Source organism: Bos taurus, chromosome 6 (genome assembly GCF_002263795.3).
Source record: "Bos taurus isolate L1 Dominette 01449 registration number 42190680 breed Hereford chromosome 6, ARS-UCD2.0, whole genome shotgun sequence".
Lineage (NCBI taxonomy): Eukaryota > Metazoa > Chordata > Mammalia > Artiodactyla > Bovidae > Bos > Bos taurus.
The window spans coordinates 70,484,015-70,496,909 of record NC_037333.1 but is presented as its reverse complement, the minus strand read 5'-3'; the positions used below and the strand labels follow the sequence as shown (position 1 = coordinate 70,496,909).

At 44.1% G+C, this 12,895-nt stretch overlaps 1 non-coding gene and 1 pseudogene across 1 annotated transcript; one reads left to right on the top strand and one right to left on the bottom strand.

Annotated features, from left to right (window-relative positions):
* The window catches only part of LOC100138563 (mitochondrial-processing peptidase subunit beta-like), a 71,215-nt pseudogene that overhangs the window by 33,070 nt on the left and 25,250 nt on the right, over positions 1 to 12,895 (bottom strand).
* On the top strand, positions 387 to 458 carry TRNAY-GUA (transfer RNA tyrosine (anticodon GUA)). The gene has a single exon. It is a non-coding gene; the product is annotated as a tRNA-Tyr (tRNA).

Below are 12,895 nucleotides of genomic sequence, written 5' to 3'. Positions count from 1 at the left end.
AGGGTGGCAGCAGGAGAGAGGGTATTCAGTTTTGAATATATTTTAAGGTGGAGCATATAGAATTATCTTTTGGAAAAATATGGAGGAAGAGAAAGAGAAGAGTCAGGAACAGCATGGTGGATATGCCTGAGTGACTAGATTATGGGAGGAACTGTTTTCTTTTTGATAGCAGTGAAAGGTGAGCTATCAAGGGCTTAGTCATAGATGGGATAGGCTGGTGAGTTCTAGTAAACATCCAAGTAAAAATATCAGCTGTGAATGAAGACAGATATAAGATCTGGGGCACAGGAAAGGGGTTTAGCCTAGACACACACACACTGGATCATAGCACATGGATGGTATTAAAGCCATAAATTAGATGAGATCATCCAAGGGGAAACAGGGCTTCCCTTGTAGCTTAGTCGGTAAAGCATCTGCCTGTAGTGCAGGAGACCCGGGTTCGATCCCTGGATTGGGAAGATACCATGGAGAAGGAAATGGCAACCCATTACAGTATCCTTGCCTGGAAAATCTCATGGACAGAAGAGCCTGGTGGGCTGCAGTCCATGGGGTCGCAAAGAGTCGTGCACGACTAAGCGACTAACACTTACTTACTTATTTACTTAGGGGGAAAGAAGAGCTCCAAGCACTGATCCCTGGGCACTGAACATTCAGAAGCAGGGAGGGTGGGAGGGCAGGGAGAACCAGCAAAAGAATCCAAGAAGGAAGGCTTGTAAGGTGGGAAGAGAACAGTGAGTGTGATGTCTTAGAAACCAGAGCAAGAAAGGGTTTCAAGGAGAAGAATGTTATCAACTGAGTCAATTGCTGCTGATGGGGAAAATCAGATGAGGCCTGAGAAAGGAGGCCCTGACTTAGCTACGTGGAGCCTTTGTGACACTGAGAAGAGCAGCAAAGGTCCAAAGCAGAGTGTGGCTGAGGGCTTGGAGAGGCTGGAACTGACTATTCTGTTTTAGTAATGTCATTCTCTTGGCTTGGTGTTTTCTTAGGTGGGTACCTGGTGGGGAAAAGGTCCCTTTTTAAAAAGTGCTTCCATGGTCTTTTGCGTTTGCGTGGCTTTTATCATGTGTTCATTTGTGGATTCAAGTGGATTTTTTTTTTTTTTTTTGCCAGAAGACATATTGATGGAAGCCTCCTTTGGGCAAAGGCATGGTGCTAACTGGTGTGCTGGGTTGAGAGGTTAGAGGAAATTCGGAGAAATCGGAGAAGTAATCCCAGTGATTCCATCACACTTCCTTTGTCATTCATCCTGGAAACAAGGTTCACTGTGGTGTGGGTATAACTGAGGTTGCCTCACACCCAAGAGTGGGCAGGTGACCTAGGCTTAGCCAATCAGAATGCTGCTTCTCCTCGGCTACAGTGATTGGTTCAAGGGCCAGCAACCACTGCCACACCAAAAGCCCCACTGTCTAGCACCTGCATCCAATAGCATTCCAGGCTTGGGGAGGACGGGGCTGTGAGCGGCTGAAATGGGGAAGTTTTCAGCTTCCCCAAGACGCCCCACACTGGCAGTGTACAGAAGGCAGGTGGCTGTGGTCTCTCCAGAGGACAAATGGCAGTCTCCAGCAGCAAGTGGGAAGCTGTGACTGCAGGGAGATCCCTGGCCAAAGGGCACGTCCCACCGGGAACCTCCCTTTCCGACTTGGCCCCCCTCAGCTGACTCTTGGTACTTGGTTGGACCGACCTCAGGAGCGGCCTGGCTGTTTTGCATTATCAGCATGTATTACAAAGCCACATGATAAATGACGGCCTGTTTCCTCACTTCTGTTTTCGAGGGCACCACAAAAGGACATCACACTCAACAGTCATGCTGGACCAGAACTCCCTCCGCCCCGACCGTCCTAACGCGCCCCCCCCCCAACCCCCGGCTCCCCACCACATGAGTAAGATTCTCCCCCAAGCGTGATTGATCACAGGAATGGCAGGACTCCAGCTGAAGCTGGGGAGAGAGGAAGGATGGGCATTGGGATTAAAGTGGATGGAAAAGTTAAAAGAGTGAGAATTTTTATTTTTGCAACGTGCCCCTCTGCTAACCATTATTTCAAAGCTTCCTGAATGGAAGCGAATCAGGAAACAGCAGTGGGACTAATAAAATCATACTGGAGAACAGCTGGGGATAGCATCGGTGATCATTAATAACACCACTATTGTGGTCATACACACACTTGGCTAATATCTCTTTTTTTCTCCCAATGTCCCCAAGTGTATTTATTCTTTTTTGGACAATCAGAGTGTAATTCCAAAAGTTAAGTGACTTGCCCAAGGTCATCCACACTGGATCAAAACAGGGCAAGAATTAAAATTATGTTCTTGTAATGTCATTTCTTCACCCCTCAACACTGGACGTGCTTAGCTTTCCTGGCTGTGCCCTTCTGCCCCCTCTGCCTGGGGCGGTTCAGCTCATTTTCAGTCTCAGTGAACAAGGCGAACAATGTTACTTTCAACACTAAGCCTGAAGATGAATGTCCTAGAACGAATCCCCATTGCTTTTTCTGGCGACTGACCTGGTTGACCTGGCCTGAAAATTGCCTTAAGCAAAAGCACTTCAGACCTTAAAGAATTTATTTTCTTTTATTCTCTTCTCTTTCCTTTGTGGCCGGGACTTTTGTCCACCTAGTTCTCAGTTTTTAAAGAAAATATCCATTGACTTTAACTTATTTTTCTGTTCATGTGCTCATTCATTCATTCATCAACTACATTTATAAAGCGTAAATATTTACTGAGCACTTACTATGAACCATGCCAAGTTCTCAAAGGGCAGTGGCCCAATCCAGTTAGGGGGTTAGGAGATCTTTCCTTGGGCAAGGACAGATTAGCTGGGACTTGAAGGATGAATGGGCTTTAGCCAGGCTAAGGTGGGGCTGAAAGAAAATTCCAGGACAGCAGGTACATACACCTGAAGGCAGTAGGAAGCGGGGCCCCTCAGAGAAGTGCCCGGGTGTTCAGCTGGCAAGAAGGAGGACTTTGAGAGATAGACTCTAGAAGCATAAAGGCTGTTGAGGGGTGTGGACTTTCTCCCAAGAACCTTGCGAAACTAGGAAGGTTTTAAATACACAAGCTTCTAGCTCCATCTCTTTCTTCCCCCTTCATCCTAGAACTCTAATGGCTATGAGAGAAAAATCAAGGCTTTTTATTTAAAAAAAAAAATACCTGAGTTCTCAGGCCCTGGCCACTCCCATGCCTCTTTAACTGTGTGTGTGAATCCCTACTCCCCAGGCTTTCTGATTACTGTAAGAGAGGAGAGGGCAGTCCTAGGGTATGGATCATCCCTTGGTGAGATCTAATTTCAAGAGTGGCCCTAAACAGAAAATGGTTAAGAGAACCCCAGTGACTAAGGCAACACAAAGAAGGGGATTAGGGGACAAACACAGCTGGGGAGGAACAATCCTAAAATTCTGTGATCCAGGGCCAAATTCCACAAGTGTTTCAGAAGGCACCTACCAGGCCACGCTTGTAACTGTGTGGGGAATCAGCACAACGACGCTCCTGTCTCCTGCTGACTTGTTTTGGGTGTGCCCTTGAGATTCCAGCCCTGATTCTCCACTCAGGGAGTGGAACCTTGGAACGTGCTCCCTTTTTAAACCTCCGACCTTGCCTTTTCACCCCTGCACACCCCAATTCCACAGAACTGCTTGTGATGAAACCATTTTCATCACTGCTCCCGCAGCTTCAAAGCCATTCCCTCTGCTGCCTACGGACAGTAACTGTCTTGTCTGGGGCCTCCCTGGAATTGGAAGAGAGGGAAACGAATCTTACTGTTCACCAAGCATAATGATCCTACCTTTGCTTTGGCTGCTTGTCAGCTTGGATGCTTCCTCAAGACACCTACCTCCCATGGAGTCTCCGCTTATCTATTATCTTCTTACTGAGGTCCTCTCTGTCTTATTTAACACCACCCACCTGCTTCATCCTTCTTACCCTACTTTCCTTTTCCCTTTTTCTACACATCTGTCTTAGAATACACTAATTTATTTATTTATTTATTTATTTATTCAGGCACATGGTTTTGTGCTTTATGGCCATTACTTTCATGCTTTGTTGGCAGTGGACACTGATGTCATCAAAGTGCATGAGGTTATGCACAAGTAACATCTCCCCTCCAGGGTCCTCTGAGGTACCTCATATTCATCAGTTCTCCTTTGACATGTAAGAATGAGACAAAAGATAAGAAATCAGTCTCTGATAGGCACTGAACATCAGGGGAAAAGGTTTGATGCCCACAGGCAGATGTACAAACCAATGTTTTTAAAACGGGGGCAGGTGTTACTGAACCCTGAGAAATGTCTGTTGATACGAATTCTCATGGAGTCAAGAGATGGCAGGCCAGCAAACAGTGACCACACTCCAATCAACAAGGTCAGCGAAGAATTTACATGCAGGAAGTCATCTATTTTTAATATTGCAATTGCTTTCCTGTTTTCCTTTATTCGGTATGTTACCGCAGGAGCCCCATTCCAAGAGTTTTGTTTGAATGCTTTCCTCTCCTATTTTTCTTTTTTAAATTTGGATGCAACCTGGTATTTCCAGAGAGCAAATGTTCTCCTATTATTTAAAGAAAACCAGGAGGAGGCCGGGTCATCTGTCAGGCTGAACAATGCTGGACTGATGTAGAGAGTGAGGGTCACAAAGGTTGGAGATGCTTAAGGGTCAGGCTGAAAGTGATCTCCCTTGGGGGGATGGTGTGAAATAATGGGTGGCTGAGCCAACCCAGTGAAGCAGGCGGTTTCTTGCCAAATTGGCAGGACTTGAAGTGAGTCCCCAGTATTCCAACCCCCACTCCCGTCCTACCTCACCACACCCCCCTGGAGCAAGAGGGAGACATTCTTTTCATACCCAAAACACTCCAAGCCCCTCTTGGATGCATTTTCCTGGCCAATTATCTGTTATTCAGCTGAGGTCTTGTAGACTTTGTATTTTCCAAGCACCAAAATTGCAAAGTTTCCCAACTCTTTGATTATAACTCTGCAATCAACTCTGTTTGCTTTATTCTTTCATTAGCCCTTCACAGTGCCATGATCGGAACAGAGGCAAAGGCAATCAAGAAACTTTTCTGAACACAGATTCTTTTCTCTTTGCCACACTATGCAGCATGTGGAACTTCCCTGACCAGGGGTCAAACCCTGGCCCCCTGCAGCGGAAGTGCAGAGTCTTATCCACTGGATCAGCAGGGAAGTCTCAGAACACAGATTCTTTATTGTAACGCAATTAACGTTGAGCTACGTGTGTGCCAGACTAACGCAGTTCACTGGGTCCTAAATGTCCCAAATGGTCAAATGTCCCAAACGGTCCTCCCTTTGTGTCTGAAGCACTTGAATTTGAGTTGATGGACTGTTGGTCATTCTTGGAGTTTACTCCCGGGGCTTCCATCAACCCCTCTGGCCTGGTTATTTCAGCTCTGCTCAAACAGTCTCAGGGAAGGCACTTCCCTCTCTGAGTAGCAGCCCTGGACTTCCTGCCCTGACCTTGCAGATGTTTCCGTAATTTCTCCTGGAAATCTTGATGGTCCCGTGCCCCTTGCAAGTCCTAGGTTATGCCCACCCCCTCTTTCTATGTCCCTCGTTTGGTGTCTCCAAGTCATATTCAGATGTCCAGTTTGGGCTCCTTTTTGCTGGTAGCACAGCTCTACCTATTTTTCCTGTGACTTCGGCAGACTCTTAAGGGAAATGTTTTTATAGAACAGAAAGGTGTTAAGTGCACTCACCTTTCACAAAGACATTGCAACTAAGAAACAACTCTGAATTTTTTGTATTCAGAATGATTTCAAACATTCACCCACGAATCCAAATGGAATTTTGCAGTGAGCAATGCTAATGCACTATTAGAAAAGAGAACCTGTCAAAGTTAAGTAATTCATTACTGATCAGAGCAGAAGCCCAACAAAGAACACTCACCACCAGTACCATCTCCAGATCTGGAGTTACGTTTTAGGGAAACAAAGCATTCCACCTTGTAAGAGTCAAGCTAATAGTCCCTTGTTCTAGACACTCACTTCTGTTGTCTCAGACATCCATAGGCTTTGAAAAAACTATTGTATTATTTGAGCCAGAACTGGCTTATCTTGTACCTTATTCAACAAATAATATAGGGGAGAATATATATAATAAAATATAGGCCTAAAATTGAGTAACAGGGCCAGAGAAATGTAAATTATAACAAATGCAGAGTGAAGATGAGGGAACTCAAAAAATCTTATCAAGTTCAATAATTGAGCAGTAAATTTGCTTCAGAGCTCCCTGACGGCCAAAGCAAAGAAAGAAATGTGGTCATTGGTGTGCATGCTGAGTCACTTCAGTTATGTTGACTCTGCCACCCTATCGACTGTAGCCTACCAGACTCCTCTGCCTGTGGAATTCCCCAGGCAAGAATATTGGAGTGGGTTGCCATGCTCTTCTCCAGGGGATCTTCCTGACCCAGGGATCGAACCTGTGTCTCCCCTGTGTTAGAAGGCAGGTTATTTACCACTAGCACCACCTGGGAAGAACTGTGGTCATTTACACAGATGCTTTTATCCACTAGGGGAAAAAAAATACCCTTTCCTCAGGAAGCAAAGCTTTTTGCTTTTAATTTTGAAGGATTTGTCTCATGGAAGGCTTCAGCACTTCCATAAAGTTATATATTTCAGGATATACCTATGAAGTGAAATCTTCGGTAGGATGCAGAGTTTCTCTGAGCAGCAGTTTTTCATCACATCCAATCCATTTTCGGGGGCCCATTGCCCCTGCCTTGACAAAGCTAAAGATGAATCATTTCAATAAATGTGTTTAAAGATTTCATGTGTGAAGCACAAATATTCAATGCATGATACTTGTGTTTAAGAGTATCATAAAGTGTAAACAACAAGCTGTTAGGTAGATTCATTTTCCAAAGAAAATTCCCATCCCCTTTTGATATAATTGTGTAAAGAGGCTGGATCCATATGTATCTGAAACTACTCACGAATGACTGTATTTACACCCCCAGGATTTTTCCTGACTGACTTGGTAAGGAATGTGTCAATCCCTAAACTAACCTCTCTGCCCAAGGGTGCAATAGTCTCTGCAGGCCAGACTGGGGCCGGAGTGGGGTCATTGTCTCTCAGGTGAGGTGTGGGTTCTGCTACCCAAATCAAGGTTGCTGGGAAGCACAAAGCCACAAATGTCTACTCCCTGGTTTTCCCTTCTTCATACATGTCCCCGCTTTGCTAGCCTGGATAATTTGGTTTCTTCTGAGATCCTTGCAATCCAGATTCAGTTGCTATCTCTAACTGAGCTCAGGAAGACACAGAAGACATACAACATTCACTTTTCTTAGTGTTGGAAGAGAAAGTTAATCGTGAGGAAGCAATAGTTCTGCTCCCTTTTCTGGCTAAAGCAACTTAATTTGTAAAATATTTCCCATCACCTCACTGCTGTTACCCAGGGAGCTAGGTGGAAAGCCTCCAGTATTTGTGTAATTCTTTAAATCCTGCCCTCCTATTAGCCACCAAACCCTGCTTGGGTCACTTGACCCCAGAGGAGCAAGACTGAAAAACAAGACATCCACACTGAGAGACTCACTAAGAAAAATTCATCCACTCTTGATATGAGTTATGGCATAAGTCGGAGGAGCACTCTCACACATATCCTGGTGGGGCTTGAGCGCTGTGTCTTTGACGTAGGCTCTTCTCCTAACCTGGACCAGATGTCCGCTCTTATTCCGTGTCACACTCCAAATGTGGGAGGGCGGGCAGCTGGATGAAGCTCATCAGGGGAGATACGCCTCTCCGCTCAGACCACACAGTGCTGTCCTGACTCTCTATCAGTCCGGGGAACGTAGGAACAGGGGCATGTGCATGCTTGCTTGGTTGCTCAGTCATGTCTGACTCTTTGCGACCCCATGGACTGTAGCCTGACAGATTTCTCTGGCAGGGCAAGGATGCCATGTAGTGATCACTTGTCCATGGAATTCTCCAGGCAAGAATACTGGAATGGGTTGCCATTCCCATCTCCAGGGGATCTTCCTGATCCAGGGATCCAACCTGGGTCTCCTGCTTTGCAGGCGGATTCTTTACCATCTGAGCCAGGAACAGGGGCACAGATGGTGTGAAATAATGGACTTAAACATCATTTTTTGTCCCAAAGCCAGTGCACATGGAATTTCATCACTGCAGCGCATGCTTGTGCTGTGTTAGCCGCTGAACATATTATATGTATGTACAGTGTACAAAACAGACTTACCTGCCTAAGTCTGGTAGGTTACGAATCACTTTTCCCTCATCTCCAAAAATCAGTTGAAAATATTCCCTGCAGATATCCCTTTTGAACCTCAAATTCAACATGTCTATGAGACTTTGCTATGACCAAAACCTCAGAATCATCTTTGACATCTCTATTTCCTATTCTCCATCTAATTATGTATCAATCTGCTTATAACCTGTCTTCCTCTCAGAAAATATCTCCTGAGCTCCTCCTGTGCAACTGGCACTGGGCAAGGCCCTGAGTATAAGACGGGGAGAAAGAGCAGACAAGGTCTCTCCCTCATGAAGGCTCCCATCCAACAGAGGAGACAGATGTTCCTCAAATCATCATAGACACAAATAATGAATTACAACCAGGACAAATGCTAAAAAGAGAAGTAAGCTCAGTTGATGCTTATTTCACAAGAAGCATCCTGAGTTCATTTTTCACTTTTGAATTATTTTTTATTTCCCTTCACCATAGCCATCGCCTTGAGCAGGATTTATAATCTCATGTCCACATCTCTGCAGTAAACCTTCTGTTCTCTTCTGCTACTCAGCACGATATGAGGACTCCTCACTGCCAACACACTTTGGACCTGTTTGCCTGGGTGTCTCATTCTTTAATGGTTTTTCCTATTTGACCCTGTCACCGTTGTTATCTCTCCAAATTCTACCACTCTTTAAGATCCAGAAAATGCAAAAGAACTTATTTACAAAACAGAAATAGACTCACAGACATAGAACACAAACTCATGGTTACCAAAGGGGAAGGGGGGAAAGGGATAAATGCGAAAAGTTCAGGATTAAAATATACATATTGCTATACATGAAGTAGAAAACCAATGAGAACCTACTGTATAACTCAGGGAACTATACTCTATATCTTGTAATCTATAATTGAAAAGAAACTAAAAATGTATAGAATATTTATATATGTATATGTATAAATATGGGCTTCCTGGCTAGCTCGGCTGGTAAAGAATCCACCTGCAATGCAGGAGACCCTGGTTTGATTTCTGAGTCAGGAAGTTCCTCTGGAGAAGAGATAGGCTACCCACTCCAGGATTCTTGGGCTTCCCTGGTGGCTCAGATGGTAAAGAATCTGCCTGCAATGCGGGAGACTTGGGTTTGACCCCTGGGTTGGGAAGATCCCCTGGAGGAGGGCATGGCAACCCACTCCAGTATTCTGGTCTGGAGAATTCCATGGATGGAGGAGCTTGGCAGGCTACAGTCCAAGAGGTCACAAAGAGTCGGACACGACTGAGCAACTAAGCACAGCAAAGAGTATACATGACTCATTTTGCTTCTACCTGAAACTGACACAACATTTTAATCAGCTATGTTTCAATAAAAATTTTTCAAAAAAGACCCAGCAGAAGTGTGATCCTGTCATCTCTAGCCAGAATTGGATTCCTCCATCTCCCTCCAAGGCGCAGTCCTTGTCCTCGTCACTTTGGTGGCACATCTTACACACCACAGTCACTTGTGTGTATCCTCTCACCCATGTGTGTGCAAATGCCTGCTGGGCAAGGACTCCATGTAGTGATCACTTGTCATAATTTTGGCTGTACCAGCCTCTGAAATCCCTTTCCATGTTTTGGGAATTGAGTGTTTGTTAAAGACTCAACCCACATCCCACAACAGAAGTTCCTAGGCATTCATGTTCCCAGGCATCTTCACTGTTAGGGTTTGGACATGTGACTGTGTTTTTCCAAATGAAAAGCTAATGATGCAGAGCAGCAAGGATATCAACGATGCTCTCTGGTGGAGGCTGAAGCCCAGCAGTGGTGATGTGCTGCTGGCATTTTCCAGTGCCCATGATGGTGCAGTCAATGGTGACAATTTCCTTAACAGATTGGGTCTGTGAAATGACTTTAGGGTTTGTCCCTGTTGGCATAGCCATGTGTCTCCAGGATTCTGTGAGCTACTCAATATCTTTATATAAACCCCTTCCTGCTTAACTCAGCTGCAGTCTGTCTTAGCCTCCAAGGATAGTCACACAGAGCCTCAGTCATGGTAAGAACTTTGTAAATATTTGTTGAATAAATGCATGAACCTGTTATTACTAGCTGTATTAGCCTACAACTGTGCTTCCCCATCCAGAAATGAGTTGACAATTCTTATCCCCAAAGGATGTTGTAAGAACTGGATGAGATCATGTATGCACAGCAGCTAGGACATGGTACATAAGAAATAAATAAGAATTTGGGGGTGGAAATAGGGACCTGATGATGATAACAATAGATCAATGAATACTCCATGCTTGCATAGAAAGAGAGAATTGGAGAAAGTTCTGTGTGTCAGGGACATGTGCTGAACTTCTAAACTTGTTTCATGTTGTCCATATTTAAACATGAGTTGTCTTAGTGTTTCCACAAAATCTGAGGGTTGTATGCCCAGACTTGGCACCTGGCTGGACCACTGAATGCAAATCTGTGTGAAAACTCACCTGAGAGTGTACTGTAAAGCAAGTGTTTCTTTTGACATCATTACATCACCTCGAGAGCCCAGAAAAAGCCAGTCTTTGACTCAGGAGTCTAAGGAAGTAAACCAAGGTTTCAGTTCAGTTGCTCAGTCTTGTCCAACTCTTTGCAACCCCATGGACTGCAGCATGCAAGGCTTCCCTGTCCATCACCAACCTCCTGAGCTTGCTCAATCTCATGTCCATCGAGTTGGTGATGCTGTGATTAAAGAACAGCAAATCTTAAACTAAAAGACTTTTTCAAAGAACCAGAGCACCACTCGCAGGACAACAGAGGAACTTGAAGAAGGAAAGAGACGTCAGGCAACCCTGTTACCTGCAAGAAAAAGAAATCAAGAGTTCAAGCAAATAGCATGTTGAGAATAGCTTCCAGCTGACCCGACAGTGAGAAGGCACAAGCAGCCCAGCTCTGAAACCAGTTGCTGAAAGCAAAGGACAATCTTAAAAAAAGTGTGACATGGCAAAGACTGTTAATCGAGTCTTTGATCCATATCTTTCCTTTATACCTCTACCACGCAGGTGATTACAGTGCTCACATTTTCACACTGAGGGTCAATGTTTTTGATATTTTGCTCCTCATGGAGTTTTTTTGGTAGTAAATCTGACTTTTTAAAAAATGCAGTATTTAAATATTTATTTTGATTGCTGAGTTTTGGGGAGTTCCCCCTCAGTTTTCCCCTCAGTTGCTTCACCTTGGTCCTGGCTTGGTTCACACCAGATTGTAGTTCACAAATATTCCCACATAGGATCACATCTATTCTTCACAGCAACCCAACAAGAAGGTAATGCTAGCTCCATTTATGGTGAAACAAACTGAGCCACAGGGAGATTCAGTGTCTTGGCCAGTTTCATGCAGCTAATTGAAAAATTTCACCTGTTCAAGTCGAATTTGAACACCAGCTGCATTCTAACTACAGAGATAAGACTGCAGTCTAGGAAAATAGACGAGGGACAGCACAGGGAATCAGGTAATACTGGATTGAAACATACAAAATTCAAGAAGCATTATAACTGAAACTGAGATAACTGTATGTTTAAAGCAGAATGACTGTAAGGTTGAAAGGAATTACTTTCCAAGAAGTACATGACACGTGCCTCTTAGAAAGTCACACTGAATGAAATGTTTCCATGATATTCTCTTCTCCAAAGAAATATCTCTCTCTACAAATTCTTTAAGTCATCAGCTCTGTTTGGCATGCAAGCCAGTTCAAAACCCTACTTGTGCTCTCCTGCTCCATAATAGCAGCCTGCTTTAAGTATTCATTTCTTCCTTCGTTAAAACCAGGAATTGGTTTCCCTTGGATACACACAGTCAAAGCCACTTTTAATTAAATTTCTGAGGAACTTGGCAGAATGAAGGAAAAACATTTGATTAGCCAGACAATCTTCATGAGAACAATATCCATAAGTTCGACAGAAAATTGTTTTCATTAATTTATAATTACAGCTCATTCTCACTCACATGCTTATCTACAGAGAACTTTTGGAAGCACATAGGCAAGAACCTGAAAAAACTCCAGCCAGCTGAACTTGCGCCACAGGGGGAAACACCCCTGATAAGCCTTTGCAGCACAGACTTCAGCATCGAAGTTGCTGAAGTATGCTTGATGTGCAGTTTCAAAAGTGCAGCGTTTTCGAAAGGGAAACTGGTGGATGAATCTGCCATGGGAAACCTCAGAAGAAGGACTCATGAACTCTTTCATGCATGTGCTCTTAGTCTGGGTCTTCGTGATACTAAGAGAGCTCAGTAATATTGGTGGAGTCTCCTTGTAGTCCAGTGTTTATTGCAGAGACAGGAGACATGAGAAAGTGTTTGTTTTTTTTTTAAGAGAAATGGTTGTGATAGGGATCCTCTCTTCAGACATCTCTCAGAAATTCAGTGTTATTAAACATTCTTGAAAAACATAATTAAATCTTCCCAAAGGGAAAGGTTTATCTATACTAAATGTCCACAGCGAACTGTTCATTATTTATTTAGTAAATAGATAATAATTGATTGATGATTCAGGTAGTGTTCCAGGATTAGGGATACAGCAGTGACTGAGGCCAGAAACCCTGGCCTTTTATTCTAAGGGAGACTATAAGAAGACAAACAAATGACTAGTAAAATTTCAAGTACTGATGAAAAATAATGTTAGGAGCAGAGAATGGCAATTGACAGGGTGGTAGGAGCAGTCTATTGTAGATGGGCTATCCAGGGGAGACCTTTTCAAGGACAT